Below are 14,252 nucleotides of genomic sequence, written 5' to 3' on the forward strand. Positions count from 1 at the left end.
GTTCTTCAGTCACTTAAAAATTTCCCACCATCTGAAGTATTTTGTATTCTGGTTTACTTCGTTGATTTCCCCTCCTGATGGATGGAATTATACCAGTTTATCATAAAAATGGCAACTCTAGCCAATGTAATTTCTTGTGCTGTGATTAGATTTTAACAGGTGTCTGTAAAATTTAAACTTTCATGCTGAAGATTAAACTGTGGTGCTTCGCCTTCTTGTCAAACAAGATGCTGCTCTCATAGCCGTTGGAGAGAGCCCTCTGTTCTGGGGCTGTGCCCTGCTCGAGCAAGGTGGCATTCTTCTGCATAAAAAGAAGGTGATGAGCTACATATGAGGTGTGACGACACTGTCACAAGGATGATTTCTAAGCAACAAGCTGAATTTCCACTTCCAAATGCATGCCTGCCCTTCTGAGACGTCCCCTTGGATGGTTCCTGCCTTGTCCGTTGCTGCTGCTGAGGCTGCTCAGAACAGCTCCCAGTTACCCTCTTGGAACTGCATATCATTTCATCCACAGTACATCATCTGGCAAGCATTTCTCCTTGGAGGATATTTTTGATGGTGGACAAAACTTTCAGATTTAAGATGGATGAAGTGGAAGATGGAGCCATGGGATGGAAGGGGTAAGTGTGTGTGCGTGCGTGTGTGTGTGCATCTGTAGGATAAAAGAACAATGTATGAAGTCATGGCACTGACTTTCAAGAGATCTCCCATGGGCGGAGTCATCCCCAGGTGTCACTTGGGTATTGTCACTCGGATATGGATGGGGATGCTGTTGGTCAGGGGAAGCACCCTGATAGCTGCATCCTAGGTCCATGAGGATGGGGGCCCGGCACACAATGGGCAACCCACAAACACCTGCTGAGCCAATGCATGAATGAACATATGAGTGTGAATGAATGAAAGGCATCTGAAACACAACAAACACATGTCGTTAAGTAACGCCAGGATGTTATTTCTTGAAAGCCATTTCTATACCTCACAGCCAAAGCCCAGTTACCTGTAAACGCTGGTCAGCCTCAGGTCATCGAAGGAACTAAGGCAGGCTCAGTGATGAGCAGAATAATGACAGTAAGGTAAACTGGTTGCTTTACTCAAATTTTGGATTCAGGTTTATAAGATAAGGACATTAAACTAAAATATATGGTTAGCTCTTTTCCTTTCATTTTTAGTGTACCTTTATTATTTTTTTAGGATTATGGGGTTTTGGTTTGTTTTTTGTGTTTTTGGAGGATTTTTCTTTTTTTAATGAAGTATAGTTAATTTACAATGTGTTCATTTCAAATGTACAGCAAAGTGATTCAGTTATACATATATATGTGTATGTATATATTCTTTTTCTAAGAACTCTTAAAAAACAAAAGTCTAGCAGTCCTCCTTCAAGAATTATTCAGCTTTCCTGGGGAAACTGCACACCATCTCCAGCACCAAGGAACCCTCACAGATCCGCATGTGTGGGGACATGTTTGCCCTGTTGACCTTCCCATGGGCATGACTGTATACAGTGGGTTCCTCACAAAGTAACTGAAGATACGCTGCCTAGAAAAGGACCATCCAGAAATAAGGAAAACATGGAGGCTGGGAGATTTCCAGAATGGGTGGTGTCAATCTGAGTCAGAACTGCCAGAATTCTCATGGTCCTTTTGGGAAAAATTCATATTTTAACCACAATTTTTTGTAACCTGCTACTATGGAATAATGATGTGGAGGCACCATGAGATTAGAAATAGGTGAAGACTATAGGAGGATCCCTATTTTAGCTCCTCCTTCCTGTTGGATTTATTAAGGATGATTTTTATATTTTATTTATGAAGGTCATTCCTCTTAAAGTGGCCCTGCCTGGGGAACGGTTTTGTCTCAAAAAGGAAGGGTCAGGGGGAAGGGTAAATTAGGAGTTTGAGATTAACATATACATACTACTATATATAAAATAATCAACAAGGACCTACTTATAGCACAGGGAACTCTACTCAATAATCTGTAATAACCTATATGGGAAAAGAATCTGAAAAAGAATGATACATGTATATATGTAACTGAACCACATTGTTGTACACCTGAAACTAACATAACACTGTAAATCAAGTATACTCCAATATAAAATAAAAATTAAACTTAAATAACTAAAGAAACGAACAGAAAAACACATGTCATTCTCAGATTCACTCTTGTTGTAATCACAGAGCAGGAGAATCAAAGGGTTGAGCAGAGCACAGGACAAGGGGCTCTATGAGGAGGGTGTGCCGTGACATGTGTGACTGCGTGTGTGCCTGTTTGTGCATGTGTGCGTGCATGTGTGTGTCTGTGTGTGCATGTGTCTGCATGTGTGTGTGCATGAGTGTGTGCTCATGTGTGCGTGTGTGTGCATGTGTGTGTGCCTCTGTGTGTGCATGAGTGTGTATGCCTGTGTATGTGTGCCTGTGTGTGTGGCGGGGGAGCACTGCAATTTAAAGTAACTCCGGGCCCACAAGAGTGGAAATGATGAACAATACAGGAATTTGCCAAGGACTGTGTGGCAAATTCCTGTACAGTTTAATCCAAACATCATTGGAAGTCATTGCTGTGGATTGAATTGTGTCTCCCCCTAAACACGTGTTGAGGCCCTGACACCCCACAGAAGTAAGTTCTTTAAGGAGGTGATTAAGGTTAAATAAAGTCATAAGCACAGAGCCCTGATTCTGTAGGATTAGAGTCCTTATAAAGGAGGTAGAGACACCAGAGCTCTCTCTCCAGAACTGTGAGAAAATAAATTATTTGAGCCCCTCAATCTGCAGTATGTTGTCACGGAAGCCCCAACAGATGAAGACAGTCAGATTTGGGGAAGGCATGATCTACATATAGCATCTCTAGCTGCTATAGATGGCCCAGGTGCTTCCATGAAGTGTCAGCCTCACCTGCGGATGGACTTCCACCTGCACTCTGGGAACTGCACTTGACAGCTCCATGTGTCTGTACCTCTGGGGATAGCACGTTATGTAAATGCATATCCAGGCAGCACTCTTGCTTCCTGAACCTCATTAGACAAGCACTGGCCCCTGCAGGCGTGAACACAGGGTGATGTATGACTGAACTCATTCTCACTCCTCCCACCTGGACAGCAGACAGCTGCCATCTGTGTGGTGGGCTGTGCCATTGGTGTGGAGGCCAGGTGAGTCTTGGGTTGGTATGTGTGCATCAACATGGTGAAGCTTTGTATGGGTCTCTCGGAAAAAAATTTTCCCAGTTATTTTAATGTTGAAAATATACATTTAACCACAAAAAGCATGAACTGTCCTTGCATGCATTTCCTGGGTTTGAGAAAGCAGAATTACAGACCCCAAGTAGTTGATTCATAGTAAGTGAATGGAAAACCCCTCAGAGATGCATCCTGGCTTTGCACCTTTACTGTCATAGATGAGAAGCCCGTGGCTGAGCACAGCTAAGTGTGTTGGCTCCCGTCCTGTCCCAGTGAATTGGGGAGGTAGACATCCAGCTCTCAGTGGGAGTTTCCCACCTTTTAGGACTGTGCAAACCTGGGCTCCCCCAGCGCCTGCCCTACGAATCTGCTGTAGCCCCCTCTTTACTAATACCTGTCCCCTGGCTCATCAACACCAGCTTCCTGAAATCAGAAGGTTGTGCCCTTAGATACATTTCTCCTACTGAACTTATTCAAATTCTGATTACACAGATTCTTTTTGCTGCCTAATGGTCAATTCACACCCAGGAATGGACTTGAATCAGGCTAGCAACTACATTTAAATGTGAGGACGGGTTCACACGAAGCTGAGGGGTCAGGATGCAAACGTCTGGTGGGAAGTAGGAAGGGGTACACCTGGCTGCAAGCTATGGGGGTTGGAGGTGAGGCTTAAGGTGAGAATGTGAGCTGGTTGAGTGAGGAGTCTGGTCCAGGCTGATCACAGGAAGCCAGGTGCTGGCTCGGGATGAAGTTATCGTTCACCTGGCAGAAGCCTGTTGTGCATTAAACTAAAGGGCTGGAGTAAGGAAGACTAAAGACAGAGGGCTGAGTAAGACATTCCTGCAAGATGAAGCATACCTGGAGTAGAGGTGTGGCCGCTGGAATGGGGAGTACAGAGAAGCTTCGTCAGATTAACTGGTAGACCAGGAAGTCTGGATCGGAGGGGAAAGGCACAGAGGTTACCGAGTGTTCAAACTTTGCCTGGAGATGCTTCTAGTGTAATAAATGGGAAAGTGGGTAGGATGAGCTCCCAGCAGGACCCGGTAATAGTTTGGGTTTATTCGCTTTGGTGTATGGTGGGGAGTGGGGGAGACATTTGATGAGAGGAAGGGAGAAAAGACATTCAGATAAAACACCCGTGGGCCACGTGGACACGTACATGAGCACCTCGCAGGGACAGTTGAAATTCTAAGAATAGATAAGAAGGGCAGTGTTGCCCGGACAAGTTCCCGCAGGAAAGCCTGGTTGAGAAGCTCCTTCCTTTCACCAGAACACGGAGGCCTTTCCAAACAAGGGTTGGCTCAACTCCATTCTCACGTTCACTCTGCAAAACACCTTCCACTCTGGGAAAATGAGTCACAGAAGAGGCCGCAGTAGATTCTGTCCACACACGGTCAGTCCAGTTGCGGTCCCTCACCCCATTTACGTGCACCACCACCGTTCAGCTTGAAACAAATGTGTGGTGTGTATAATTATTCCCGTTTTACGGGTGAGGAATCTGAGGCTTGCAGAAGCAAAGGGGTTGTTCTCAACACCGTGTAGGTGGGAAAGGAAGGAAATGGCCATTCTAAATCTAGTGCTTTCTGCAAACAGCTCCTGTGAGAAGGGGCCCGGCACATAGGCTCCTCTAAACCCCTGGTGTCTTTGCAGTTCCGTAAAACTCCATTTGACCAAACCCCACATGTTTCTAGAAGAAGGAGGAAGTGCAGAGGGAATGACAGTGCTCCCCTGAGCAGCCAGGGGACCCGTCATCAACATGGAGCATTGACTCAGGGGGGAAGGGCCAGGCGGCCATGGCAGAGAGTCATCTGGCGACAGGAAAGGATGAACTGGGTTTATTCTGAGTCACCGCACCCTCCCTCCACACACACACACAAGTACACACACACACAGACATACACATACACAGTTACCAGCCGTGGTCCCCAGGAGCATGACCCACCCAGTGCAATGATTAGTTTTCACAATTTTAACAAACAGGAAACAACTTTCACATGTTTGTCCAGAAAAAACATTACAGATAAGACTTGGCAATCTGCTTTTAAATGCATGAGCAGACTCAAGAATTGGGGGAGAAAGAGGAAGTCAGATGAACTGGGAGCCCACAGGCCACATGTGGTTGTCTATGGGGACATTTCTAGCTGTTGTGTATGTGAGGGTGAAGTTGGAGGTGTGCTCTTTTTTAAAATATTTATTGATTTATTTATTATTTTGACTGTACCGGGGCTTTCTTGCGGCATGCGGGATCTAGTTCCCTGACCAGGGATCGAACCCGGTCCCCCTGCATTGGGAGTGCATAGTCTTTACCCACTGGACTACCAGGGAAGTCCCTGGAGGTATACTCTTACAATTAAAAAATTTAGATTTAATTTAACTTAGATAATGTTGGGAGACTAAACGTGCTACTTGGATCTTAAGATCATGAAGACATAAAGCAGATTTTCAAAATTTATTTATTATTTATTTAAATTGAAGTATAGTTGATTTACAATGTTGTGTTAATTTCTGTTGTACAAACAAAATGATTACATTATACATATATACACATTCTTTTTAAAAAATATTCTGCCTTATCAGAAAATATTCTGACTGTAGTTCCCTGTGCTATACAGTAGGATCTTGTTGTTTATCCATCCTATATATAATGCTTCCAACTCCTGAGATATGAAGCCGTAAAGAGACCTTGACAGGTCATGTGTTTTTATGATACCAATCAAATTCTTATGGGTTTTAAAAACTGTACTGATAGCCACATAAGAGAATAGAAAATGAGAGCCTGTGACAATTGACATTGATTGTTTGTTTTCATTTTTAAAAAGAAGGCATTAATACTATAGAACATGAAACTATTCTTACCATTAATAAGTCATTGGAAATTGTGAATTAACTTAATTGTTCATTATATGAATACTTTGGAAGAGTTGCATAAAATATCTAGCCCCTGGGCTACTCTGCACAGTCAAAATAACAATGAAATAATGTTAAAGAGGAAAAAAGTAAGTCAACCTTATTCAACACACACTTGAAAGCTGCACAGACCCCTTCGAAAGTGTTCAAAATAACCTGCCATTTCAAGCGCATGGTAATTAAGGGAAAAACACAATTTGTATTCTATTCCCAGGTATGTAAATCTGGATTTTCTTTGGATTTTTGTAGTTACCTTATGAGGTAAAGGGACATGTGTCTAGGAGTTGGGAAATAAATGAGGATTATACGAAGCTAAAATGATTTTATAGAAAGCTTTCTGATTAAAAAACATCAACCTTAAAAATACACTGAAGATTATAATAAACTGACCAGGTTAACACCAATGCAATACCCTCTGTTTGCCCCTTCCTGAGGCCGAGCGCTGCGTTTATGTGTGTGATGGATTGCACGAGGGCTCTCAGCACCAGGTGATGACATACAGCACCAGGCAGGAGGACACTACGGGACCATGGGTGGACATTTGAGAGAAGCCGGACTGTCAGTAACAAATAGACACAGGATACGACACTCAGAACACGGAGACTCACAGTAAGGATTTCCCACAGGCGCAGACTCCCATGTGTGCTGTGGAGAAGCCAGGATTGGAACACAGCGCTGTCCAAGGTCCACACCAGCCATGCGTGATGTGCTTGGTGCTGGCGCCCTCAGAGATCTGTGTCCACGGAGGCTGTGGAACAGTGGCAGGCCCGTACCTGAAAGCACCTTCTCATCAACCACAAAGGAGGTTGTGAAGAGGTAAATTAGAAGGACAGCTAAAAGAGTCATCTGACTGTGTTTCCTTATTGCATTTTCCCCCCTTTGATTTGAGAACAAAGAAAACAAGGCAGTCAGCTACTGCATTCCTTTATAACAACTATTCGAATTTCACTGTCGAAGCAGAAGTTTCCTGAAGGCACCTTCAACCTTTCTCAGTGCTTGTTTTCTAAACCACGATTTAGCCAGTTGGGTGGATAGGGGGTGGGACCAGGGAGTGCTGTGGTGGGGATGGTTTATGGGGGTGGGTTATGGGAAGCCTGAGAGGGAGGAAGGGGAATATGAGATGTCCCTGAGACCAGCTCCAGGACAATGGCTTGTGGTCCTCAGGGCAGCAGGGCCCTGGTCTTCGGTTCCCTGATGGGACTCAGATGTGAGTCTAGGGACCTGGGGATAGGAAACCCTTATCATAGGCACTCCAGCTCTGGCAGGAGCTCCAGGCAAGCAAGGTTAAGACAGACAGAGCCAGCTGCCCTCAGGGCCCCATGGGCTGAGCAAGACCACACTCCCTTTGACCACCTAGGACCACATGCTGGGCAGGCCATCCTTCCCCTCAAGTCCTAGTGGGAGTGTGGGCCCTGAGCTTTCCCAGGAATCTGAGATGGGAGACAGTCCCAGGAATACCTGGAAAGAATTTCCTTCCATCTAGATAATATAAATTCAGAAATAGATTTTTCTATGTGAAAAACAATGAGCCAAAAAGTTTAAGTGAACTTATACACACACAAATATATATATATATATATATATATATATGCACATATATATACATATACATATGCATACAGTATACATATACACATCATATACATATGCATATAAATAAATAAATGTGCATGTGTGTAGTAAAATACACAAGTCTTAATCGTACAACTTAATGGGTTTTATACAGCATCCAAATCAAGAGCTACAACTTTACTGAGATCTCGGGAGAATTTCCCGCTAATAAAACACTGTAAACGCCCCCGCCCCAGGTATCCTGATTCTGACTCTTCACCCTGGGAACTTCATAGAAATGTTCCCATACAATGTATATTTCTTTGTGTTCATGTTTTGGCCAATGTCTGTTTTTTCTGATAGCAGTGGTTCATTCTCTTTGTAGTTATTGTATACATATGACAAAATGTATTAATTTACCCTATTGTTGGTGAACATAGTGTTGTTTCCATGTTGGGTTGTTGTAAGTACAGTTAAGGGGTGAAGGATATAATTGTTTCACACTTTGGTGCACACGTATACTCGAGTGTGTTCTGTGGTAGGTACACATTTATCTTTGGTTGACACAGCCAAACCAAATTTTTTGTGCAATTTACACTCCAACCAAGATTGTACAAGAGTGCCAGGTGCAGCCCATTCTTGGCCTTCATTTTATTTTAGTCATTCTGGTGGGTGTGGATCTGTTAGTACCACATTGTGGTTTAATTTGCGTATCACTGATAGGTAATTACATTGAGCTTTTCATAGCTTATTTGCCATGGAATATTCTCTTTTGTGAATTGACAGCTGTTCATTCTTGTGTCAATTAAATAAATTGGTAGTTGTTTTTGGCAGTTGATTTCCAGGTGGTTTTATATATTCTGGATAAGAATCTTTTGCTGTATTTCAAATGCCTTATCCTGGTCTGCGGCTTGCCTTTTCATTCTTCTTAATGGAGTGTTTGATGAACAGAAGTTTTTTGTTTTAATGAAGTTTGAATTATCAGTATTTTATTATTGTTTGTGTTTGTGCATTTATATGTGTCTTGTGTAAGAAGCCTCTACCTGCCCCAAGGACACAAAGGTAATATCTTATGTTTTCTTCATGAGGTTTTAATATTTTACTCTTACAATTTGTTCTATCATTTTTATAAAATTATGTTGTATGTTGTGCCAGAAAGGGGTCGGCATTCATTTTTCCCCTCATGGATATACAGTAGCTTCAGCACTATTTAGTGAAGAGGGTATCCCTTCCCCAGTGAAATGCATTGGTGCCTTTCTCGCAAATCAGTTGATTTGCATATGTGTGTGCTATTTCTATAATCTCTGCTCTGTGCTAATGATCTATTTGTCTACCCCTTGGCAATATCTCTCTCTTGATTTCTGTAGCTTCATAATAAGCGCTAATCTCTGTTAGTATAAATTCACTAACATTTTTATTCTTTCAGGTTGTATTGTACTTGAGATCCTTTACATTTTTATATAAATTTTGGAGTCAGTTTGTCAATTTACTCAATCATTCCTGCTGAGATTTTGATTGTGATTGTATTGAACGTATTGAATTTTGTTATTTTAGGAAGAATTGACATCTAAATACGACTGAGACTTCTAATCCAAGATCATGCACTATCTCTCATTTTTTTTTAATATTCTTTAGTTTCTCATCAATATTTTGTATTTTATACACATAGAGGTCTTGCAATATTTTATTAGGTTTATTCCTAAACATTTGATTATTTTTTTTATATTTTAATTTCCAGTTGTTTGTTACTAGTACAATTGGGTTTTGGATATGAACTTTGTAGCCAGCAAACCTGCTAAAATTCACATTCTAATTTCAATAGTTTATTTGCACGTCCTTTGGTATTTTCTATATATACAATTGAGCCACCTATAAAAATGACACTTTTGTTTCTTGCTTCCCATCTTTTTACATTTTAATTTCATTTCATTATTGATCTGGTTGGGATCTCCAGTATCATGTGGAATATGAGGTTGATAGTGGACATAATTGTCTTTTACCTGACCTCAGAGAAAAGTGTTTAATAATTTACCATTAGGGATTATGTTACTTATTGATGTTTTATAGATTCTTCTTATGAGGAAGTTCCATTCTATTCTGAGGTTGAGGAAGTTCCATTCTATTTTAAATTTGGTGAGATATTTTCATTTTACTTAATTTCATTTCATTGTATTTTTTTGTGAATGGGTGTTTAATTCTCTCTAATAGCTTTTTGCATATATTCAGTTGAACAGATGCTTTTTGCTTTCCCCTTTTTGCTAACAAGACCAGTTTCATTGTTTGATGTTCAAATGTTAAACCAACCTTGCATTCTTAGAATAAACTTCTTTGGGTCATAATGCATTATTCACTATATAATTGAACTCAATTTGCTTATATATTTTTTAGCATTATTCTATCTGTGCTCATGAGAGACACTGGCTTCTAATTTTCTTTTCCTATAGTGTCTTTGACAAGTTTTAGTGTCAGGCTTATGCTGGACTCACAAAAGAAGTTGCAAAGTGTTTTCTCTTTCTTTATTTTCCAAACAAATTTGTATAAATGTGATATTATTTCCTTCTTAATAAGTAGAAGAATTTTGCAGTAAGAACATCTAGCCCTATAGCATTTTTTATGGGAATTTTGAAATTACGTTGTCAGTCAAAAAATAGAGGATTTTTCTTTCTAATTTTTGTTTTTATTTTGGTAAATTATGGTTTATTTATTTATTCATTTTCTTTTCTTCAATTTTTATTGACATATAGTTGACATATCACACTGTATAGGTTTAAGGTGTACAGCATAATAATTGGACTTACATAAATCATGAAAGACTATCACAATAAGCTTAGTGAACATTCATCATCTCATATAGATATGAAATTAAAGTAATAGAAAAAAAAGTTTCCCTTTTTAGGAGAACTCTTAGGATTTACCCTCTTAATAATACTCATGTATAGCATACAGCAGTGTTAGTTATAATCTACCACGTTGTACATGACATGCCAAGTACTTATTTATCTTAAGACTGGAAGTGTATACCTGTTGAGTGCCCTCATCTAATTCCTCCTCCCACCAGCCCTTACCTCTGGCAACCACAAATTCAATTTCTTTTCCTATGCATTTGTTTATTCACTTTTGACATATAATTGACCTACAATGCTGTGTTAGTTCCTGTTATGTAACATAGTGATTTGATATTTCTATACACTTCAAAATGATCTCCATGCTAAGTCTAGTTACAAAATGTCACCATAGGAAGATACTACTTAGTTATTGACTGTATTCCCCACACTGTACATTTTATACTCCTGACTCATTTATTTTGCAAATGGAAGTCTGTACCTCTTAATCTCTCTCATCCATCATTTCCTTCCCCTCCCCCTTCCCCTCTGCCAACCACCTGTTTGTTTTCCATTTCTATAACTCTGTTTCTGCTTTTTGTTGTTTGTTCATTTGTTTTGTTTCTTAGGTCCCACAGTAAGCAAAATCATACAGTACTTTTTTGTGTGTGTGTCAAACTTACTTCACTTAGCATAATACCCTCAAGGTCATGTTGTCACTAATGGCAAAATTTCATTCTTTTTTATGGCTGAGTGAATTTCATTGTATATATGTACCACATCTTCTTTATCCATTCATCTGTTGATGGACATTTAGGTTGCTTTCATATCTTGGCTATTGTAAATAATGCTGCCATGAACATAGGGGTGCATATAAGTTTTCTAATTAGTGTTTTTGTTTTCTTCAGATAAATACCCAGGAGTAGAATTGCTGGGTAATGTGGTAGTTCTATTTTTAATTTTTTGAGGAATTTTTGGGGGTAAGTTATGTTTTTTTTAAAGGAATTTCTTCATTTCCTCCAAGTTGTCCAATATATTGGCATAAATTGTTTCATAATATCCTATAATTATTATTATTACATTTTTCTAGTATCTAGGAAATCTGTAATGGTACTTCCTTTTTCATTCCTGATACTTCTAACTTGGTTTTTCTCCTTTGAAAAAATTATGGTATAATGGGTTATTGACTTATTCATTTTTTTTTCAAACAGCCACCTTTAGGTTTTGTTGATTTACTCTATTATATGCCAGTTTTCCATTTCATTGACTTTTGCTTGTATCTTTCATTTAATTATCTAAATAATTCTAGATTTATTAGTTGGTAGCTTACATCAATAATTTTATACATGTAATCTTTTCTTATATATGCATTTGAAACTATCAATTTCTAAGTGCCAGTTTAGCACATCCAAAAAGTTTTGATAATGTACATATATCAATTCAAAATATTTTTAATTTTCCATTGTGATTTCTTCTTTGATCCATACATTATTTATAAAAGTGTTGCTTAGTTTATAAATAGTTGTGGACTTTTTTGTTATATTTTAGTTATTGATTTCTAGTTTATTTCCACTGTTTTCAAATAGCCTAACTTGATGCTTTCAGTCCTTTGTAAGGTGTTGACCCTTGCTTTATGGCCCAGAATGTTCTCTGTTTTGGAAAATCTCCCATGTGTACTTAAAAAGAAAGTCTCCCTGCAATTGTTAAGCTTAGAGAGGATACTAGCCAGGCCAAGTCATTTTCTTGGGTTGTATAAACCTCCTTTGTACTGATTTTTTGTTGTTGCTGTATCAATCAGTGAGAAAGGTGTTAAAATCTCCAAATCAAAATGGTGTATTTGTCTCTTTCTCCGTTTAGTTCTGTCAATTGTTGTGTTAAATAATTTGAAGGCATGCAGAAATGAGAAATTTAAGGTTATTCTGTGTTTTTCTTGGCCTGACCTATTATCACCTGGAAATATGCCTATTTTTCTCTAGTAAAATTTTGTTTCATAAAATTTCCTTTGTCTATTTTTAGTGATCCTGCATCAATTTATTTTCTAATATATAAGATATGTCTTTCTCCATTTTCAATGTCAACATAACTGTGTTATTATATTTAAAGTGCATTTTTTAATGAAGAACATATATATGCATCTTGTTTCTTTTATTAAAACTATTTTTTTTCTGGGCTCCCCTGGCGGCGCAGTGGTTGAAAGTCCGCCTGCTGATGCGAGGGACACGGGTTTGTGCCCAGGTCCAGGAGGATCCCACATGCCGCGGAGCAGCTGAGCCTGTGAGCCATGGCCTCTGAGCCTGCACGTCCAGAACCTGTGTTCCGCAGTGGGAGAGACCACAACAGTGAGAGGCCCGCGTACTGCAAAAAAAAAAAAAAAAAAAAAAAAAAACCTTCTGTTTTTCTTTTAAGTAGGATCTAGTACATTTATATTAAAAATAATTATTGATATATTTGGACCTAAATCTACCATCTCATCATTTATTTATAATTTTCCTGTTTGTCCCTTTATTCCTCTTATTTTTCTTCTTTTGCGTTTAATCAAATATTACTTCTCCATTTATTCTCCTCTATTACATATTATGTAACAGTCTTATATTACTTTTTGTATTTCAATATGCATCCTTAAGTTAGTTTTTGTTTTTAAAACATCCTAAATAATATGACAAACTTTCAACAGTTTACCATCATGTATCAATGTCCTCTTTTTTAAAAAATCTCTTACCATAGATTTTTACTTTTATATATATATCAACCACCCACAAAATATTATTATTTCTGTATAAAACACTCAACATTCTTTTATATGTACCCACACTTTGTCTTTTCCAGTCCACTTTGTTCCTTCTGTGCTCCCACCTAGAATCATTTTCTATAGCTGGAATTTTTTCTTTCTTTTTCTTTTATTCTTCTTTAGTTTTTACTATAGTTTAGGTCTGCTGACAATGAATTTACTCAATGCTTACCTAAATGCATGTTATTTCACCTTTTTACCTAAGTCAGCTTTATTTAGGAATAAAATAAGTTCAAAAAAATTCACCAATTTTAAGTGAAATCATGGTGTAGAACTTTTCCATTGCCCCCTGAAATTCCCTTGTACCTGTTTTCAGTTTATCCCTTTCTTTTTCTTCCAGCCCTTGATAACCACTGATCTACTTTTGTCAGTATAGTTTTGTCTAGAATTTCACATAGTCTCTCTCTTGAGCATAAAACATTTGACATTCATCTATGTTGCTTGTATTACAGTACTCTGTCTCTTTATTGATGACTGGTATTTTGATGTATGGGTTTACCTCACTTTGTTTGTCTGTTCACAAGCTAAATTACATTTGAGTTGTTTTAAATTTGGGGGCTTTAAGAATAAAGTTGTTATGAATATTCATGATAAATTCTTCGTGGTCATATGCTTTTATTTTTCTTGGATGAATACCTAAAAGTGGAATTGTTTGGTCATTGGATAGATGTTATATTAAGTTTTCTAAAAAAATAAAGAAAAAAATAGTTTCCCAAGCAGATATACAATTTTATATCTCCAGCAGAAAGTTATGGAAATTATAGCTGCTCTTCCTTCTCACCAATTATTTGTGTCAGTCTTTTTAATTTAGCCATTAATTTAGCAAAAAGGAGAAGTAACTTGTTATGGTTTTCATAGGCTTTTATCTAATGATTAATGATACTGAATATCTTTTCATGTGAGTCCTTTTTCTTTTTTTTTTTGCGGTATGCAGACCTCTCACTGTTGTGGCCTCTCCCATTGCAGAGCACAGGCTCCAGACGCGCAGGCTCGGTGGCCATGGCTCACG

General features: G+C 38.7%; 1 long non-coding RNA gene across 1 annotated transcript; it reads left to right on the forward strand.

Annotated features, from left to right (window-relative positions):
- The first annotated feature begins 6,828 nt into the window (after positions 1-6,828).
- LOC307051770 lies at positions 6,829-12,657 on the forward strand. The gene is made up of 3 exons (XR_013810839.1): positions 6,829-6,898; positions 9,701-9,766; positions 12,643-12,657. It is a non-coding gene; the product is annotated as an uncharacterized lncRNA (long non-coding RNA).
- The last annotated feature ends 1,595 nt before the right edge of the window (positions 12,658-14,252 follow it).

The sequence above is a fragment of the Hyperoodon ampullatus genome (genome assembly GCF_949752795.1).
Source record: "Hyperoodon ampullatus genome assembly, chromosome: 4".
Classification (NCBI taxonomy): Eukaryota; Metazoa; Chordata; class Mammalia; order Artiodactyla; family Ziphiidae; genus Hyperoodon; species Hyperoodon ampullatus.